General features: G+C 37.6%; 2 protein-coding genes across 7 annotated transcripts in view; one reads left to right on the forward strand and one right to left on the reverse strand.

Annotated features, from left to right (window-relative positions):
* LOC126248031 (tetratricopeptide repeat protein 39B-like) overlaps nucleotides 1-7745 on the reverse strand; it is a 332375-nt gene extending 324630 nt beyond the window's left edge. The window contains exon 1 of one of the 2 annotated variants that reach the window (XM_049948636.1): nucleotides 7613-7745. The gene's annotated coding sequence lies outside the window, so the exon portion shown is untranslated. The other variant, XM_049948634.1, reaches the window with a different exon arrangement.
* LOC126248032 (TBC1 domain family member 22B) overlaps nucleotides 7705-19316 on the forward strand; it is a 261278-nt gene continuing 249666 nt past the window's right edge. For 3 of the 5 annotated variants that reach the window (XR_007545403.1, XR_007545402.1, XM_049948639.1), the window contains exon 1: nucleotides 7707-8534. The gene's annotated coding sequence lies outside the window, so the exon portion shown is untranslated. Of the gene's footprint in view, nucleotides 8535-19316 lie in introns of all 5 variants that reach the window. The other 2 variants (XR_007545404.1, XR_007545405.1) reach the window with 2 other exon arrangements.

The raw sequence follows: 19316 nt of genomic DNA on the forward strand, positions 1-19316 counted from the left end.
TTATAGTCATAATTTCTCACGCTAAAAGTTAATATTATGATATTCTGTTAGCTTAATGTGCTACAAACATGCTGTAGTAGTTTCCTTGTTGGACTCCTGGTTCCTGCCTGTGAGAGGCAGGTAAGGTCAGACACATTCAGTATCGCCTACCGCTGCAATGGAGGTAACATGCGAGGAACAATATGCGGCTTTGATATTCTGCTTTTGTTTCAACAAATCTTCAGCTGAGGCCTATACAATGTTACAGGAGGCCTATGGAGAGTCTGTTCTTCCCTACAGCACAGCCCAAAGGTGGTTTATAATGTTTAAAGAGGGAAGACAATCAACTTCAAAGCAAGGTGGATGCGGTGCTCCAGTTACTGCTCTTACAGAAGGAAACATCAACACTGCTGCTGTCACTGTGAGAGAGGATCAATGAATTACCTTAAGATCACTTTCTGAAATACTGAACATTTCATTGGGAGCCGCCTACACATTGGTGACAGAAAAATTACTCACAACACGTGTTTGTGCATGATGGATTCCAGGACTGTTAATTCCTTAACAAAAGGACATTCGCATGCAGTTCTGCATACAGTTAAAGTTGATGTTGGAGGAATATTCGGAGTGTCTTTCAAACGTAATCACTGCTGATGAAACTTGGTGACATCATTTTAATCCTGAGAGCAAACAGTAAAGCTCAGTGTGGGAATCTCCTTCATCACCAACCCACAAAAAAGCAGAACTGGTTGCTTCTACTGGGAAAGTTACAGTCATCTCATTCTTTGATCTCAATGGAATGGTTTATCAGCATGTTGTACCTGCACACACATCAGTAACTGGACAATACTACAGGGATGTCCCATAAACATTGCAAATACATATCAGGCACAAGAGACCACAGTTCCGTGAAGCAGGGTGGATGCTGCACCACGATAATGCACAGCCGCATATTGCCAATGTTGTTGTTGAATATCTTGCAGAAATCAACAAAGTGCATCCCTCACCCTCCCTATAGTCCAGATTTAGCCCCCCAGTGACTTTTCTATTCCTTAAAATGAAGAAAAGCCTTTGTGGGAGGCATTATCAATCATCAGGAGCAGTGGTGAAGGCTGTGGAGGAGATTTTGAAGAACCTCTCAAAAAATGGTTTCCAGCATGTATTTGAAGACTGGCAGAAACGATGGGACAAGTGCATCACATTCATGGGAAACTACTTTGAGAAAGAGCATCAAAATTATGAGGATGAGTAAAGGTATGTTGTCAAAAAACAAAAAAAATATGATCATTCTTTATTGAACAGCTCTCATAATTTGTTAAAGATCTTTAAGTGCCTAGATCAAGGGCGTATTAGCAAGAGATAGGGACAGCAGCTTCCTCCCCCTCCCCCAAACAATAATAGAAAAATTGTGAAATGCATCTGCAGAACTCACAGCATGCCTCTCCGCACAGGCAGATGCATCAATCGGTATATGTTTAAAGAGTCAGAATATATCATGGATACTGACCAGTAACAAGAGTGCCCAGTGCTATTTGTCATGAAACTTTAAAACTATTTTGCCATTCACCACTCACCTCTTTGCAACTGAAAATTGGGTCTGGTGGATTTGGATTCTAAAAGCTTCTAGTAGTATTGTATCCTCTCATAGCATTTTTCTCAAGTTACATACCAACATCAAAAAATACTAATTATGTCAATCTAGAAATCATTCACATCTATCTGAACATTACCTGTGCGAGACTAAAATAATACGCGTTAATATCAAATCTTATATAAAATATACAACAAATTTTTTAACTAATTTAACTGTTAGAAACTCTTTCTTGATGGTATTTGTCTGGAGTGCAGCCTTGTACAGAACTGACTTGCATGTGATAAACAATCTAGCAAAGAATAAAACAGAAGCTTTTGAAATTCGATGTTATACAAGAACAATGCTAAAGATTTGATGGGTAGAAAGGATAACTAGTGAAAAGGTACTGAATAGAATCAGGTGGAAGAGCAGTTTATGGAAAATTTAAATGAAGGAGACATCCTGAAGCATCATCAAGAAATAATCAGTTAGGCGACGGGGAACTGTACGAGGAAAAAGTTGTAGATGGTGACCAAACACTGACTACAGCAAACATGATTAAATGATTGAAAAAGTCATATAGAGCTGAAGGGACTCATACAGGAGGGACTAGTGTAAATAGCTGTATCAAATCATTCTTTGGACTGAAGACAACAACAACAACAACAACATAGATTTATTTTGTAGGAAATTGTTCTTATATTCCTCAAACCCTCCTTCTTTGACTAAACTAATATGTCATGTGGTATAACCAATGACCTCTCCCGATCAAACAAAAATGATACAAAATTATAATCACTGTAATCTTTCAAGAAAAATGTCAACTGAACTGCTTTTGACCACATGCTCAATTCTGAACTAATTCTGTCATCTTATTTCTATGCAGTTGTTATAAGTACACTAAGTTCTCTTTTGAAGAGTTTTCCAAAAACACTTTATTAACAGATTAGCTAATTCAGCTTCAAATTCAGTTCACACGAGTTTCTACAGCTTAATACTTTCGTATTTTTCTACTGTCTCCTCAACAATATGCCCAAACCTAAATCAGACTGTACATTCAACGACTCTCACTGAAGGAAAGTCGCTTTGTAGTATGATGCTTATTAGACACTGTGTAATCAGCTTTCAACAAAAGAAGAGCAACAGCATTCATGCAGTAGTTACTGATACTGACAGTGTCAGCAGGTTTTCATGTGTTTGAGCATTATACTTTTTAGCAGTGCTACATACCATGCTCGGGTGTGTTATTTTTGATGGGGCATTTTAAATCAAAGTCTCACAATTTACCTATATCACTGATTGACTTGCCATGGATTTTGTACTTTTCCACAGAGTTATATAAGTTGTTCATGAGTTTTCACTTTTTCAGTAGTGTTTTTATTTTAAAAATTTCTCGTTCACTGATTTATTTACTAAGCCTGTTGCACTCACAATGTATTTAGTGATTACTCTTCCTCTGCGACGTGGCTCCTCCAGTTTTAATGCCCTGGACTTGCATTCAGCAGGATCAGGGTGTATTCCCCATCTGGCTATCCTGACCCGAACTTTCTATGGTTTCCCCTTGCTGCTAATGTGGATGGTTCCTTTGACTAGGCCATGTTATGTTCCTGACATATCTAGAGGTAAGAACATTATTTATATACGAGGGTTGGAACCTAAATAGTGGCAACTATTTATTCACAACTCATACAAAAGAGTTACATGTTTGCACCTGTTACTGCCCTTCAAAGTGGTCATCAGTGTTGTGTAGAACCCATTGCCAGCAATGTGGAAGGTGTAGTATACTCTTAGCAGAGCCTATTTTGTTGATGGTGTGAATGGAGCGGTCTAAAGTTATGGTGATTCTCGTGTACGATTGTGACAGTGTTACCCTAACACATTATGTTCCTCCATGGCAAACTGTTGTTGAAGCATCACCTGTGACCAGCTTTGCGAAAGGGGCTGTGACACTTTCTGCACAACCCACCCATCACTTTGTTGTACAAAGTCGCGGGTGCATACAGCGCAAGCTGTGGCTGCTCTGTTCGGTTAATGGGACTGGGGGGTACTGTACCATCCACCATACTCCCCGGACTTAAGTCCCTGCGACTTTGATTTGATTCCGAAGATGAAGGAACCATTTTGTTGAAATCGCTTCCGAATTGTTCCAGAGATTCGACAGGCAGTAGACCGCTCCATTCGCGCCATCAACAAAACAGGCTCTGCTAACGGTATACTACGCTTTCCACATCGCTGGCAATGGGTTGTACACAACACTGGTGACTACTTTGAAGGACAGTAACAATGATTCCTCATCCTAAGAACCAAGGGCATTGTAGACATATGACAAGGTAAACGACTGTCTCTGTTATACACTTCACATATCTGAAATGTGCGATAAGCAATAACTTCTCAGCTGTTAAAAGTCTCCAGCCCTGATACAGTCTCCACTTTATGACCATTTACTAGAGCCACAGTAACCCAACCATTGCCATGTAGTAACCCAACCATTGCCATGTGCACTAGTGTCAGCATTAGTAAGTGTAAAATTCAGTACGCATCCACAGAACACTGAAGGGCCAAGCAGAAAAATTTGCGCACCTACTCCACTCTTCGTAGTAATAGCTATATTATCAATAGCTTTATACACTTACACTTGTTAATGTAGATGCTAGTGCACATGGTAATTGTTGGGTTACTATGGCTCTAGTTAGCAGTGGTAAAGTGGCGATTGTATCAGGGCTAGAGACTTTTACCAGCCGAGAAGTTATTGCTTACCGCACATTTCAGATATGTGAAGTGTATAACAGAGATTGTGGTACATCTTATTATATGTCTACAATGCCGTTGATTCTTAGGACGAGGAATTGTCATAAAGTAAATGAATCAGAGTCTGTGTCCGTATGGGTTAAAGATGCACTGAATTGTGCTAAGATAGAACTAGTTGTTGATGTCACACATTATTATAGGAACTGAAATGAAGTACTTCTCCTTTCCTTATCTCCCATCCAAATTTTTTTAAAAATTAATAAATAAAATAATAAACATTACACGACAGCAAAAGAGAAACCTATTGGATCATGGTAAATGACCCATCCCAAGTCATCCAGATACTGGTCACCAAGAACCACTCACACCTCAGAGGAAGGAACCAAGCCATTTGGGGGGGAGGAGGGGGGGGGGGAGGACATTACACTAGTGTACTATGCATGTGTTATGCAGCTGAGGTTTCGCGTGGTAGTCTAGTTTTACAAGCTTCGCAGAACACTAAAATTACTTCCGCTCATTGCACAAGGAGCCAACCTCCTTGGAGGTACGCTGAGCATATCTTTATTTTATATATTTTTATTTATCATTTATATATTCATCTGACATATCTGCCAAAATAGCCTACAGATGAGTAAATAAATAAATGGCTGATTAATAGGGCACTACTACTCTTTCTTTCTAACAAACCTTAGAACTCTGTTATTAAAAACCTATAAGCACTGATTTCCCATGAGAAATGATACAGTTTAAGGATTGTATGGCTCACATTTAGGTTAGATTACAATATCAAAATTGCACAATTATGGGATCATGGGGAAAACTATACCATAAGAAACGGTGGGGGAAGAACAGGCCCATCAAGGTTCCTTTCCCTCTTACAAACTACTAGTTCATCTGAGTATGTAATAATAAATTCAAAAGCTCAGCCTGTGTGTATATAATCTAAGTACACTTATTAAATGCACAAGAAATGTATTAAATGAGACAGCACAACGTGCAAACTGGTCACATATTGGCTCAGTTTCAATGGAACCCAACCTCCTCAACATCTCACAGTCTGTTATGCAGCCACTTTCTGCACTGTATCCTATACACTATGGCAGTATACAAAAGTTCAAAATGAACCAATAAATGACAATGACAAAATATAATCAATGAAACTTAAGTCATCAATTTCTAAGAACTGAAAAAGCAAGGGGCATGCTGTGTCACAAAGATGCTGAAACAACTGAACTGGCAGACACTTTAAGACAGATGAAAACTATCCCATGAAAACCAACTTAGAAAGCAACTTTAGGTGGTGATTCTAGGAATATATTACAACCCCCCCTCCCCCCACATATCACTCCCACAGGGATAGTGGAGACAAGATTAAACTAATTACAGCAAGCACACAGCCATTTAAGTAATCATTATTCCTACAGTGCATACATGAATTGAGTGGAAAAAAAGCTCTAATAGCTGGTACAATGGGATGGTCCTCCACCATGCAATTCACAGTGCACTGCAGAGTACAGGTGTTTATGTGAAACACACGATATTTATTTTGAAAACAGAAGTATCATGTACCATTACTACCCAGTTATGTCCTGAGGATCAAGAAAGTGATTTTTATCATTTAGGATACTTTCAGTTTTTAAGGTCGTATACGGTATACAAAATTTTGGTACCTCATCTGCAAATGAATGGCACTGCCACCATAAAACTGTGCAATTACAAGATTACATCCTCATCAATTCTGCAGTCAAAACTTATCACATTTTTACAGTTACTGGAAAGCAGATCACTACATTTATCTACATAAAGAGCTAGTTCCTAGTTCTTGTAAAAGGCCAAGGTCATGACATCTGACCAGTTTTTTAAAGGTAAAAATATAAGGAAATTGTGCTTCGTGGTATATTAGATATGTGGATACAATTTCACATACATGTTAAGTTTCTTTATTCTGCAGAATGTAATCACAATGTCTGGCTTGAGCACATTTATGAAGAGAGCTTTTTTCCAAGTAAATCACAAACTTATTAAAAGAAACACCTTACACTACGACAGAAAAATACAACATGCAACAAACAAAGACTGAAGAAATAAAAAATACTCTCAACTACCTTACAAATTTTATGCTTTCTAATCTGGACTACGTAGGCCTACAACAGTAACAGGGGTAGTTGATGGCTGTTGCTTTTAAATTACAGATGAAATAAGAAATTTAAGATTGAACATTCAGTTAATGAAAGTTGCTGTCTTCCCAACTCATATTACGATTCTAGGATAGGTGACAAATGTTTGCTCTTTCATGTGCAGATTTAATGGAAAGAACAGTTAGTTATATAACAACCTGAGTAACAATGTTCTTCAGTATACGGTGGCCGTTCTGTCACAGCATCAAGGGTATGACCACTTCATCCATAATCTAGGTATATTCAACAGAACACATATCTTCCTACTAATTATAAGAGTTGATGATGTGCGACATATTACGAGTGTCACCAGCGATCAACTTACAAAAAGGGGCAATTCAATTCTTTTGGAAAAACTGCCATGCAATCAATTTCTCCGCGAGGGGCTTCTAGCGGGCGAAATCAGCAGTAACACAGATCAGATAGCCACAGATGAAGTATAAAACTGAGCAAGGAGTGTGATTGCGATTTTGTCAAACGTTCCACAATGTGTACTATGGTCGTTAATGCGGCAATAAATTACTCCCATAAGAATTGAAGTCAGTCGTTGTTTACTATAAAAAGGTGCTGTAACAAAAAATCCCCAAATATAGCAAAAAGTATGAAGCATTTTGTCCTGCTGTTTTGCTAGTCGAACTAACAACTTATTGATACTTATAAGCACTAGTGATATAGTTCGTCACAACTATGCATGAGAAATAATAATAATAAAAAAAAAAAAACTGTTGGAAAGAAGATGAGCTTCATTTCTAAACCAACGTTCTAACACCCGAATTACACTGACTCTACGAATATAAATGAAAAATGAGAGAAAACCGTAAGAAAGCAAGCGCGCGCTCGCAAACACACAAATGTACTCCTGTAAGTTATCGTCACTCCTACAACACTTACGAGTGCCGAAAATGAAACTTGTCTGCTACGATGCTCACCTGTTACGGTTGAAGAACTGCTTAATAAAGCGTCCCTCTTCTTGCATACGCAGTAACTGAATAAACACTTACAGTTCAGGAGCTACAATTCCACCCCACTTCAGCAACTTGTACGTGTAGCAATAACATTAAACAGGTTATGAAAATTCAACCTTCACCTATTCCACACAGCAGAAAACATTGTTACGTAATTCCTCTGATCTTACCTATAGATGGCAGTATAAACAAACACAACCGTGCGTCGGTATAGGTCAACAGGGAAAAAGATGCAATTTGCGCGCGCACGCTGGCTAGTGGCTATTGTGTGTGAGTGAGTCGTTCAACATTTATGCGGATGTGTATCTAAGTGGGAGGGGTGGGGGGAGAAATGTCTGTAGCATATAACTGAAGATAACGCAACTATCTAAGGTTAAAACATTCTGTGACAACAGAAAATAGGCTGGGTTCATTGTGGGTAAATTACCCGAATTAATGACTGTTTGGAATTAAAATAATCCCACAGCCTTTGCAATTTAACTTCGAGGTGTGGACTACTGAAGAGCAGTATGTAACCTCTGAAATGTTTAGTAGGGATAGCGGTTACCGTGGTTTCGGCATGTGAAACGTGTGCTATCGGTACGTTTAAATGCCTGTGTTGATGATTGTATGTATTTTTCATTTATTTAAACTGAAAGAAAATATGCTGCGTTTAGCGTCTATGTCGCATAAATATGGATAAAGCCACTGAAGAACAAGAAAGCTGACATGAGACTAGCTGATTATTTCGGCTTTTGAAGATATAGATTTCAACAATTAAAGACTTAGAGGAGAGAGAGCGAATAGATACAGAAGAAGCAGTAAAGCGAGATGAGAGTATAACTTACTGTTTATAGTGAAGTGGAGTATTTGCAACAATTGTGTAGTGCTGTTTGAAATGAATGTAAACTGTGATTGAGTTCATTTACTGGAGGGTGTAAATGTCGCTAAACCATACCAAGAGACAGTTATGGAAAACAGTGCTACTGGAAGAACATGAAAATTTATAAAATAAACTGAGGAGTCCGGGTGTCGTATAAGAAACTCGAGGGGCCCTAGAAACCTCCAGTTTCCGTGCAGTACTGCTGCAATGACAGTAACCAGCCCTTAAAAGTAAGTGTGGATGATGAAGATGTGAATGGAATGGAAGACAGTTTCCTGTTTGTTGGTTTATAAAGACCATGTTTGCGTTGTTACCGCAAGATATCAAGCATGACAGTATTTTATGGTAATAGGAACAAAGTACAGTATTCTCTAAATATTATACTGAAATGTTACGTGACAGCTTGGATACTTTCTTGAATACGATTAAATTTCCCAAATCCTTGCATTAGAATATGTACGTTGGTAGTTTAAACTGTGTGATACAAACTCCCGTAATGTTTTGCAAACTTGAAGGAATGTGCATAAACGTAAAATTTCGTCAAACAGTTGTGATGTTAACTGAAACTGAGGTAATTGTGTATTTATGAAAACTGGAAGACAACACTTCCCAGAAGGCTTTTAGTGTATCATCGTCCAGTGTGAAAATAGTATTACTTGTTTTGAGAGTGACAGAGTCATAGTGCAACTTAGCTTTAAGCTATTCACATAACACTCAGCTGCGTTGCCTCCTTCTGACTCTTAATATGTAAAATCTTGCAGGAATCTGTCTCGTAAGATTTGGCACAAATAGATGTCATGGTGAAGACATTGATGAGGGTAATTGACAGTCATTGGAATAAATTCAAATTGTTGTTTATTTTTAAACAAGTTTGGCAAACTAACAGCCCACCATTTAAAAAAGAAATTTCCACCACATTGCTGTAACACAGTGGCATTGACCTCATACATGGGAGCAACAGAATTTATGTTACCAGAAACATGATGATTTAGATTTCCCATGATTTCACTAACCCCCCTCCCTCCCACCGAGTGCTGGGTAATTTCCTTGAGGGCAATTTTGTTTCCTCAACATTGTAATGCTGTTGACATATCCTTGTGACTTGGATGTTAGTGATACATTAAAATTTAAGTCCTTTCTTGATTTTGATCAACCAGAAGTTGTGGTTCCATCCATCTGCTTTTTGTTAAGCAGATCATAACTGCAACATTGGTTTTCCAGTAGGGCCCAACATACACTGCCTCAAATGATTTGTCATACATATTAACAATTCAAGGACTATTTAGCACATGATTATCAAACAGAAACAAGTTTTCTGTAGCTATAGTTTCTGATTTTTGTGTTTGTATTTTCAGTTTTTTCTTAAAGGGTTAAACCTAGTAGGCTGCAGATATTCTAGATGTTGAATTCGATAAGTAATTGTCTGATTAAACTGGTTATACTAACAAAGCAAACTTTTACTGATGATTGATTTTTGTTTGGTCCCATTTGATTGCATTTTGTACAAAGTGTGTACTTGAAGTATATAACAAGTCAACTGAAACCTATTTTCTTGCAATATTTAACCTATTTATTACAACTTATGTTGGTTTAGTGGTAAGGTCGGTTCCCAGGTGTTGCATATTAAAAAGAAAAGGCAGATGAGCAGAGGTTTCTGTTGACATATACATTCACATTACAAAATATCTACTATGTAACTTAATGTCTCAGAATTTAGTACCATGGTTCACACAGAGTTTTTGTAATCTTGCAGATATAAAATTTCAGTAGGCCTACTCTACACTGTGCTTGTACACAAGATGTGATTCTCACTATTTTACTTAAAGGATGTGGGGCCAAGATAGTATTGACAGTTTGAGGAGGGAGAGGGGATTGCACATGCTGTAGCTTCCGGGCTCATAACGAGGGACCCAGGAGTGGGGGGGGGGGAGGGGATGGTTGGTTGTGTTAGTCTGAAAAATGGTTATCGGAAGCACATTTCATCACAACTCGCAAAATATTTGATGATTGCCTGGTACTTTCGAGTAGTCCAGTAGGCGTGTACCAGATATTATTTTTTCCCTATCTTTGTTACAAAAATAAGGTACGATTTGTTAATTCAAATTAACAGATTTCTGGAATTACATTTTTACTGATTTCTTTGCAGCAATGTAAGTGAACAGGGAGTCGTGCTGCTCCAAAGGTCAGGACTGTAGTTAGTGTCCATCACTGTCCAATTTAGTGCCACATATGTAGTGACCATGCTGCGAATTGGGAACTTTATTCATACATATGACTAAGCATAGCATTAAGCCTGTTATAGAATAGCCATTAGATGTTTCAATATTCCAGTAGTGTGCAGAAATTAACTATATCAGTTAATTTGTACACACTACTGGAACATTGAAACATTGTACTGGTTAAAACACTCAATTCATCTTTGAGAGTAGCAGGTGTCGAATTCTAATCTGCCATCTGGATCTCCTGTCACTTCTTTAAATCACTTGCATTCTTTAAATCACTTATACCAAATTCCAGAGTGGTTCCTTAGAGTAAGCAATGGCCAATTTCCTTTCCACCCTTGTCCAATCTGAGCTTGTGCTTTGCCTGTAATGATCCCAACACTATCAAGACAGAGTAAAATTTTTCTTTTTCCATGTTGGTACAGTAACTATACGCATTCTTTTCCCAGAGTATGCATTAAACCAACAGTACACAATTCACCAATTCACAGTTATGAACTTACAGTGACTGCCCATAGAAATGTGTTTCCTTATATGTACTGTTAATGAGTGACGAAGCTAATACCATATTAAAGTTTATACACTAAGTGTCTTTAGAAGAACACGAAAGGTAATGTCTCAAATGAATTCAAACTTAAGGGACATGAAGAACATACCGTGTAAGTCTAGCAGCAGACACTTGTCTTATGCCAGTACCAGAAATTGGAGAGGCAACAAACAACCTGGCAATATGAAAGCAAGTACCAGCTTGTGTGGATGATGAATCAGGGGTAGAATAATTGGCTCCCAAGAACAGTCCTCCCCCCCCCCCCACTCCTCTGTTTCCTTTCTCCCGTTGATGTTTTCAGTTCAGATCATTAGATAGAAGAATGTAATGATGAATGGATATTGCACCATGTTTATTAGCCATTCAGCATGTGTACCACGCATACATTTCACACACACACACACACACACACACCTTTTTAGTAGTTAGTAATTTTTATATTTATTTTACATATATACATAAACTGGGTCGACAGAAGCGTCCGATCCCACGCGTCGGCTTTGACCCGTGACGTAAGGGTGTTGTCGTGTGTGACGTCATGACGGCGCGGAGTTTGGTTTGAGTGTGGCTGTCTCCAGTTCTGTTTTATCTTATTTTATTTACTTTTCTGATCTGTTCGTTCTATCTCGTGAGATTTTTTTTTTTTTTTTGTTAAATTTAAAAACACTTATTACTTATTTTAATTATCTGTTTCCTCCAATTTCTGTTTTAGTTTATTATATTTATCTTTCTGATCTGTTCGTTCTATCCCGTGAGATTTTTTTTTTTTTTTTTTTTTAAGACAAAAAACACTAATCAGCTACTGAAGCATCTTTATCTTCTATGGGTTGCAGGGGTTACAACCCCTGGGGAGGTTGGTGGGTATTCATGCATGGCTGTCTTCACTTACACGTTGTAGCTACGCAAGGCGTCTAAATTTGTTTATATTTAGTTTGCCCCCCACCCAAAACACCCCATTTCCCGCGCTTGTCCCGTTAGTGTCATTAGGCTTCTTGTGGAAAGTGTGTGTGTTTGTTTTTGTTTCCGCCATATTTGTGATGTCATGGGTCAAAGCAGACGGGCGGGATCGGACGCTTCCGTATTTCCCATAAACTTCTTACTAATCGGAAGATTTCAGTAATAATCATTATATAGTTTACATTCAAGAATTAATCATATTGTTTTACACATTTAGTTAATGATAGTTACACTAGTTCATTGTTCATTTCAATCAAGAATTAATTATACAGTTTTACACATTTAGTTAATGGTAATTATATTATTTCATTGTTTATACATTCCTTCCAAATTACTTCCAAGATATTCTTCAGTTGAGTATCGTGCTTTATTTTTAAACCATGTTTCTAGTACGTCCTCAAATTTAAAGTGCATGAGGGTTTTGACTGATTGTGGCAGTTTATTATATAACTTTAGACTTAGGTGTTTGTGACTGTTGTGTGTCAGTGACAGCCTAGAATACGGTATATCAAGCATGCAGTTATTTCTAGTGCTATGTAAATTCATTCTCTGTGTAAATTGTATATTTTCTTTTACGTATATTAAGCAGTTATACATGTAGAGACTTGGGAGGGTCGTTATGTTTAATAGGTTGAAGTGCTCCTTACGGATTTCTCTTGGACCCAATCCTTGTATACATCTAATTACTGTTTTTTTTCCCTCCATTTGAATACACAGTTTGTGCCTGTTGAAGTACCCCATGACAGAATCCCTTGTTGTAGCTGTGACTAAAAGAATGCATAGTAGCAAATTATCAATAAACTTTTACTGACAGAATATCTTAGTTTACACAGCAGAACGTCTTAGTTTATACAGCAGGAATATCAATCATGAAAATTCGCCTGTCAGGTAGCTTATATGGTCATCCTATGAGAGCCTTTGGTCTATTTTTAGCCCCAATAGTTTGACACTGTGATTCTCTTCTTTCCGTACCTTCAGATTAAAATAAATATCTTCTGTTTTTGTGTTGTTTGTACATAAACTATGTGATCAAAAGTATCTGGACACCCCCCAAAACACAAATTTTTCATATTAGATGCATTGTGCTGCCACCTATTGCCAGTTACTCCCTATCAGCGACCTCAGTAGTCATTAGACATCGCGAGAGAGCAGAGTAGGACACTCTGCAGAACTCGCGCACTTCTAACATGGTCAGGTGATTAGGTGTCACTTGCGTCATATGTCTGTACGCGAGATTTCTACACTCCTAAACATCCCTAGGTCCACTGTTTCCTATATGATAGTGAAGTGGAAACGAGAAGGGACATGTACAGTACGAAAGTGTACAGGCCGACCTCTTCTGTAGACTGACAGAGACCACCGACAGTTGAAGAGGGTCGAAATGTGTACTAGGCAGACATCTATCCAAACCATCACACAGGAATTCCAAACTGCATCAAGATCCACTGCAAGTATTATGACAGTTAGGCGGGAGGTGAGAGAACTTGGATTTCTTGGTCAAGTGGCTGCTCATAAGCCACACATCACGCCGGTAAATGCGAAAGGACGCCTCGCTTGGTGTAAGAAGTGTAAACATTGGGCAATTGAACAGTGGAAAAACGTTGTGTGGAATGACAAATCACAGTACACAATGTGGAGATCCAATGGCAGGGTGTGGGTATGACAGATGCCTGATGAATGTCATCTGCCAGCGTTTGTAGTGCCAACAGTAAAATTTGGAGCCAGTTGTATTATGGTTTGGTCGTGTTTTTCATGGAGGGGGGCTTGCACCCCTTGTTGTTTTGCATGGCAGTATCACAGCTCAGGCCTACATTTATGTTTACAGCACCTTCTTGCTTTCCAATGTTGAAGAGCAATTCGGGGATGGCGATTACCTCTTTCAACACGATCGAGCACGTGTTCATAATGCACTGCCTGTGGCGGAGTGGTACCACGACAATAACATCCCTGAAATGGACTAGCCTGCACAGAGTCGTGACCTGAATCCTTTAGAACACCCTTGTGATTTTTTGGAACGCTGACTTCGTGCCAGGCCTCACCGACCGACATCGATACCTCTCCTCAATGCAGCACTCTGTGAAGAATGGGCTGCCATTCCCCAAGCAACCTTCCAGCATCTGATTGTAACATTTGCCTGTGAGAGTGGAAGCTGTCATCAAAGCTAAGGGTGGGCCCACGCCATACAGAATTCCAGCATTACTGATGGATGGTGCCACGAACTTGTAAGTCATTTTCAGCCAGGTTTCCGGATACGTTTGATCACATAGTGTAACTGCTTAGCAATAAACCACACGCTACATTTTTCAAAAAGTTCATTATTTTTGTTTACCATCTCTTGCATACTCTCACCTGTGGAGATCATGGCCATATCATCAACATATAAGACACTTTTGCAGGCTATATAGTCTGAGAAGTCGTTAACATAGACAATAAAAAGGACGGCCTTAAGAACAGAGTCCTGTGGAATTCCTCTCTTAATTTTCATTAGTTCTGACCTTTCATTGTTCATATACACTGTCACCTGTTATTTAGGTATGATTTAATCAAATTAAGTGGTTTGTCAGTGGTACCATAATATCCAAATTTTTCTAACAATTATCTTGTGTGATACTGAATAAAATGCTTTGCTTAATTCTAAGAGTGTTGTACAGGTGGTCAGTTTCCTTTCAAATGCATTTTGGATTTCAGTTATCAAGCTTTCAATAGCTTTCATGGTTGATTGATTAGTTCTAAATCCAAACTGTCTGTCATTTAGAAATTTATTGCTCTCAAAATACATGTAAATCTGTGTGTGTGAACAACTCTCAATGATATTGGCCACTAAAGGGACAATTGATATTGGTCTATAGTTATCTGGTATTTATCTCTCACCCTTTTTGTATATGGGGAGTGTAACTGTAATTTTAAGACAATCAGGGAAAATGCCATCATCAAGGATTTTATTTGCAAGGTAGAGTAGAGGAGTTCTAATTTCATTAATTATGGCCTTTATTACAAAGTTACTGAATCCATAGTAGTCTTCTGTTCTAGAGTTGTTCAGCTTGTTTACAGAGTTACTTATGCCTGTAGCAGTTATTCTACTCCAGTTAAATCTTTTAGCTGTTTTATTCTGTGATCGCAAAAGAAGAGTTTCCGCATCAGTTAAATCGTCACTTTTTGGTACGTGGGCATTTACTGAGTTTATGAAGTGTTCATTGAATCTTACAATTAATTGGGTTACTGATTTCTTCCTTTCCCATGTTTGTCTCACTTTTAGCTATGTTCCGTGTAGCTTTAGTACAGTTGTTTTTAGAATTTAAAATATACTCTTCATTTGCTTTCATTTTTGCTGCTTTAATTTTGGATTTGTATATTGTTCTTAAGTTTATATATCTATTCTTGTTTTCTTGACCTCTCTTCAATTTTGTTCTTCATCATGAGTAAAAGGATTCTGATTTTATTGAGGTTTGGGGTGTACCACTTTTTTGTGTGTTGTGGTTTATGCATATTGCTGGGGTTATATCTCTTAGTAATGAGAGGGCAGTTTACTGTCTAATGTATTTTTTATATTGGATATGAATGCAGAAAAGATTTAATTTATATCTTTGTCAATGGTTAGTATTCTTGCCCATTCTATTCTACTCAGTTCATTTCTCATTATTTCAGTTTTCTCATCCTTGAGAGCTCTATATGTAGTTAGCATCATGGTATCATCAAGTGTCAGTTTTCCAGTTTTGAGCCATATTCCATCATGGTCAGATAGTCCTAATTGGATGGTCTCCCACTCTGCTCGATTCCTGCACACCTCGCTAATTATATTGTCAAGGCATGCCTCCATTCTGGTTGGTTTTTCATTTAAGCAGTATTAATTGATTGATCTTAAAATATTTAGGATGTGTACCACAGTTTTTCTCTTTACTCTTACATCTATATTAATGTCTCCTGTGATAAATGTTTTATATTGCTTATATTTGGCAGTGAGTTAGATTAATTCAGATACTTTTTCTGTGAATCTCTCCTCATCAGTAGCTGGTGGTCAGTAAACTGTTGCAATAATGAGTTTGAGTGTGTATAACCAAGGCAGATGCTTCAAAAAGTTCTTTAACAGACAGGCTTATGAGGTCTATGATTGAATATTTTAGATTCAAAATTTTGTTGATACAAATGGACACTCCACCATGGGCATTGTTTGGTCTACAGTAGCTTGTTGCCAGTGAGTAGCTAAATGGTACAAATAAGCTTATTTCTGCACTTTTAATCCAGTGTTCATTCACACAGAGAATGCCACACTTAATTTCTTCCAGGTAATGCTGTAGTTCACTGACTTCGTGTCTTAAGGATTGTACTTTTATTTGTAACAAAAGTAGTTCATTTTTGCTGCAAGGTGGTGCATTGCTTACATTGGGCTTAATTTGATTATTTACTTTAAGTGTGTTTTTTGTATTATGTTCTGAAGCTCTTTGTTTTGACCAAGTCTGACACATTTCAGGCTTGGTCAGCCTTATAAATTTCCTTGATCTGGTTCTGAGTTTTGAGACATGTCCTAAATTGCTGATACAGGATAATTTATTATTTACCACACTGAGTATTTTTTGGCCCAGCAGTGTCTTTACTAATCCACTTAGGCCTTGACCATGTCTTGTATGACAAGTTCTTTAGCAGTTACAATTGTCAGAGGGTTCATGGTTACAACTGATACATTCCTTAATATCTAAAAGCATTACATTTTTAAACTATTTGCAGATTGTTTCAAAATACTTGTTAGCTTTGGTTATTTCTCTGTTTACACATGATGATTCAGTTAAATTGTAGTGATGAGGTATTTTAAATAATATAACATTTGTGTTTGTTAACTTGCCCAAAGTTTTCCTCAAAGCTGTTGTTGCTGCAGCTGTTTCATCACGGTATACATCATTGGAACCACCTGTAAGAAATGCAAAGTCACTCTTTGACAGATTACTGCAATCTTCAGTGTTGTCGAAAAGGATTATGAAATTGCAGCTATAAAAATTACTCAGTTCAACCTGGTTATTGCTACAGTTTACCGATCACCATCTGGGAATTTTGAACTTTTCTTAAACAAAATGGAGTCATTGCTAAATAAAGTAAATAAAATGGATTGTGAATTGATAATCTGTGGTGACTTCAATATTGACTTCCTCACGAATAGTGGAAATAGGGAGACCATTTTGAACCTTGCAACGTCCTACAATTTAAAGGCTGAAGTAAAAGCAGCTACCCGAGTATCAGAAACTTGTCAAACAGCTCTTGATCAGTTTCTAGTAAAGAAGAGTTTACACAACACCTCACTAATAATTTTCAATGCAGGTTTTAGTGATCATCTTGCTCAAATATTAAGCATAAAAGTACAAGGCAGTATTATTAACAACATGTCTTTTAGAACAGCGTATCGAAGCTATAATCAGCATAATGTGAACTACTTCAACAACTTATTACAGAAAGAAAAATTGCTAGGAGTGTACAAAATGAACGATATAAATGAAAAATTCAACACTTTCATTGATACATTAACCCATTTCTTTGAACTTGCATTCCCACTGAAAACATTAACCATACGGGGAAACTCTAGAACAAACAGCTAGATCACAAAGGGAATAAGGGTTTCATGCCAGAAGAAAAGACTACTTCATGAAATATGTAACTCAAAAAATTCCTCATCTGTAGTACGCGCATACTATAAAAAATACTCCAAAATAGTAAGAAAAGTAATAAAAGCAGCAAAAATAATGCATAATGATGAAATCATTTATAATTCAGCTAATAAATCAAAGGCTATGTGGAGTGTTATAAAAAAAGAATGTGGAGAATACAGACAACCTTGGAAAAATATAACACTATCACATAAAAATAAAAAAGTAACAAACCCCTTAGAAGTAGCCAACACATTTAACAACTTTTTCACAGGTGTTGCTGAAAATATGTTACAATCAAACTTTAAGAGCATCCAGGCAAATGAATATAAAATAAGTGCTTGTAAAGGATCAATGTACATCAGTTCTGTTTCACAAGATGAAGTAGCTAAAGCAATAAAAGGACTAAAAAATTCCAACTCGGCAGGTATTGATGGTATACCTGCAACAATGTTAAAGAAGAGCGCATCAAACCTAATTGAAGTACTCACACATTTATGCGACTGCTCACTTCAGGCAGGCACGTTCCCCGATGTGTTGAAAACATCAAAAGTTATTCCTGTATATAAAAAAGGGGATAAAGACAATGTAAATAACTACAGACCTATCACAATTTCCTCCTGCATCTCTAAAGTACTGGAAAAAGTTATGTATGAGAAACTTATGAAATTTATAAATAAAAATAGCATCCTATGTAATGAACAACATGGATTCAGAAATAAGAGGTCAACGACAACTGCTGTCTATGAGTGCATCAATTCCATCCTAAACCTGATGGACAAAAAACAGGAAACAATAGGAGTCTTTATTGACTTGTCAAAAGCTTTTGACATGGTGGACCATAAAATTCTGCTATCAAAGCTAGAACTATATGGTATTCGAGGTCTGTCCAACAAGTGGATCAGTTCCTTCCTGACAAATCGTATGCAGGCAGTGTGCGTCAAGCACACAAATATTGAACTAAAAACTGTATCTAATCACTTATCTGACTGTAAACAAATAAAATGTGGTGTACCCCAAGGATCTGTATTGGGACCCCTTCTGTTTCTTCTGTACGTAAATGATCTAAGCTTAAATATTGATGCACACAAATCAATCATACTTGCAGATGACACCACGATTCTACTAAAAGGAGACGACGATGAACAGTTACAGCAGACAGTAAACACGGTCACGAAACAACTTAGCAGCTGGGCACAGAGTAATCAGCTTGTAATAAACAGTAAGAAAACCGTTGCTCTAAAATTCCACAATGTTCCTAACAAGGACATGTTTATCCCATCAGTCTCTATCAATGACGAACCAGTTGGTAACAGTACTGAAACCAAATTCTTAGGACTCTGGCTGCAGAGTAACATCAGATGGAATAAGCATATTGAATATCTCAATGCAGAACTGAGCAAAACATGTTATCTTCTTTGTTCATTAAAATCATGCTGTAGTGAGAAAACAGTATTGAATGCGTATCACGCGTACTTTCATTCTCGTCTTAGATATGGGGTCACCTTCTGGGGAAACTCTAAAATAGCTAATAGCACTTTTAAACTACAAAAAAGGGCCATTAGAATCTTGTTTGGGTGCAAGCCTAGAGACTCTTGTAAACCCCTGTTTAAGAAATCTGGTATTCCCCCATTACCGTGTGTATACATTATGGAA

This window comes from Schistocerca nitens, chromosome 3, assembly GCF_023898315.1.
Source record: "Schistocerca nitens isolate TAMUIC-IGC-003100 chromosome 3, iqSchNite1.1, whole genome shotgun sequence".
In the NCBI taxonomy this organism is placed as follows: domain Eukaryota; kingdom Metazoa; phylum Arthropoda; class Insecta; order Orthoptera; family Acrididae; genus Schistocerca; species Schistocerca nitens.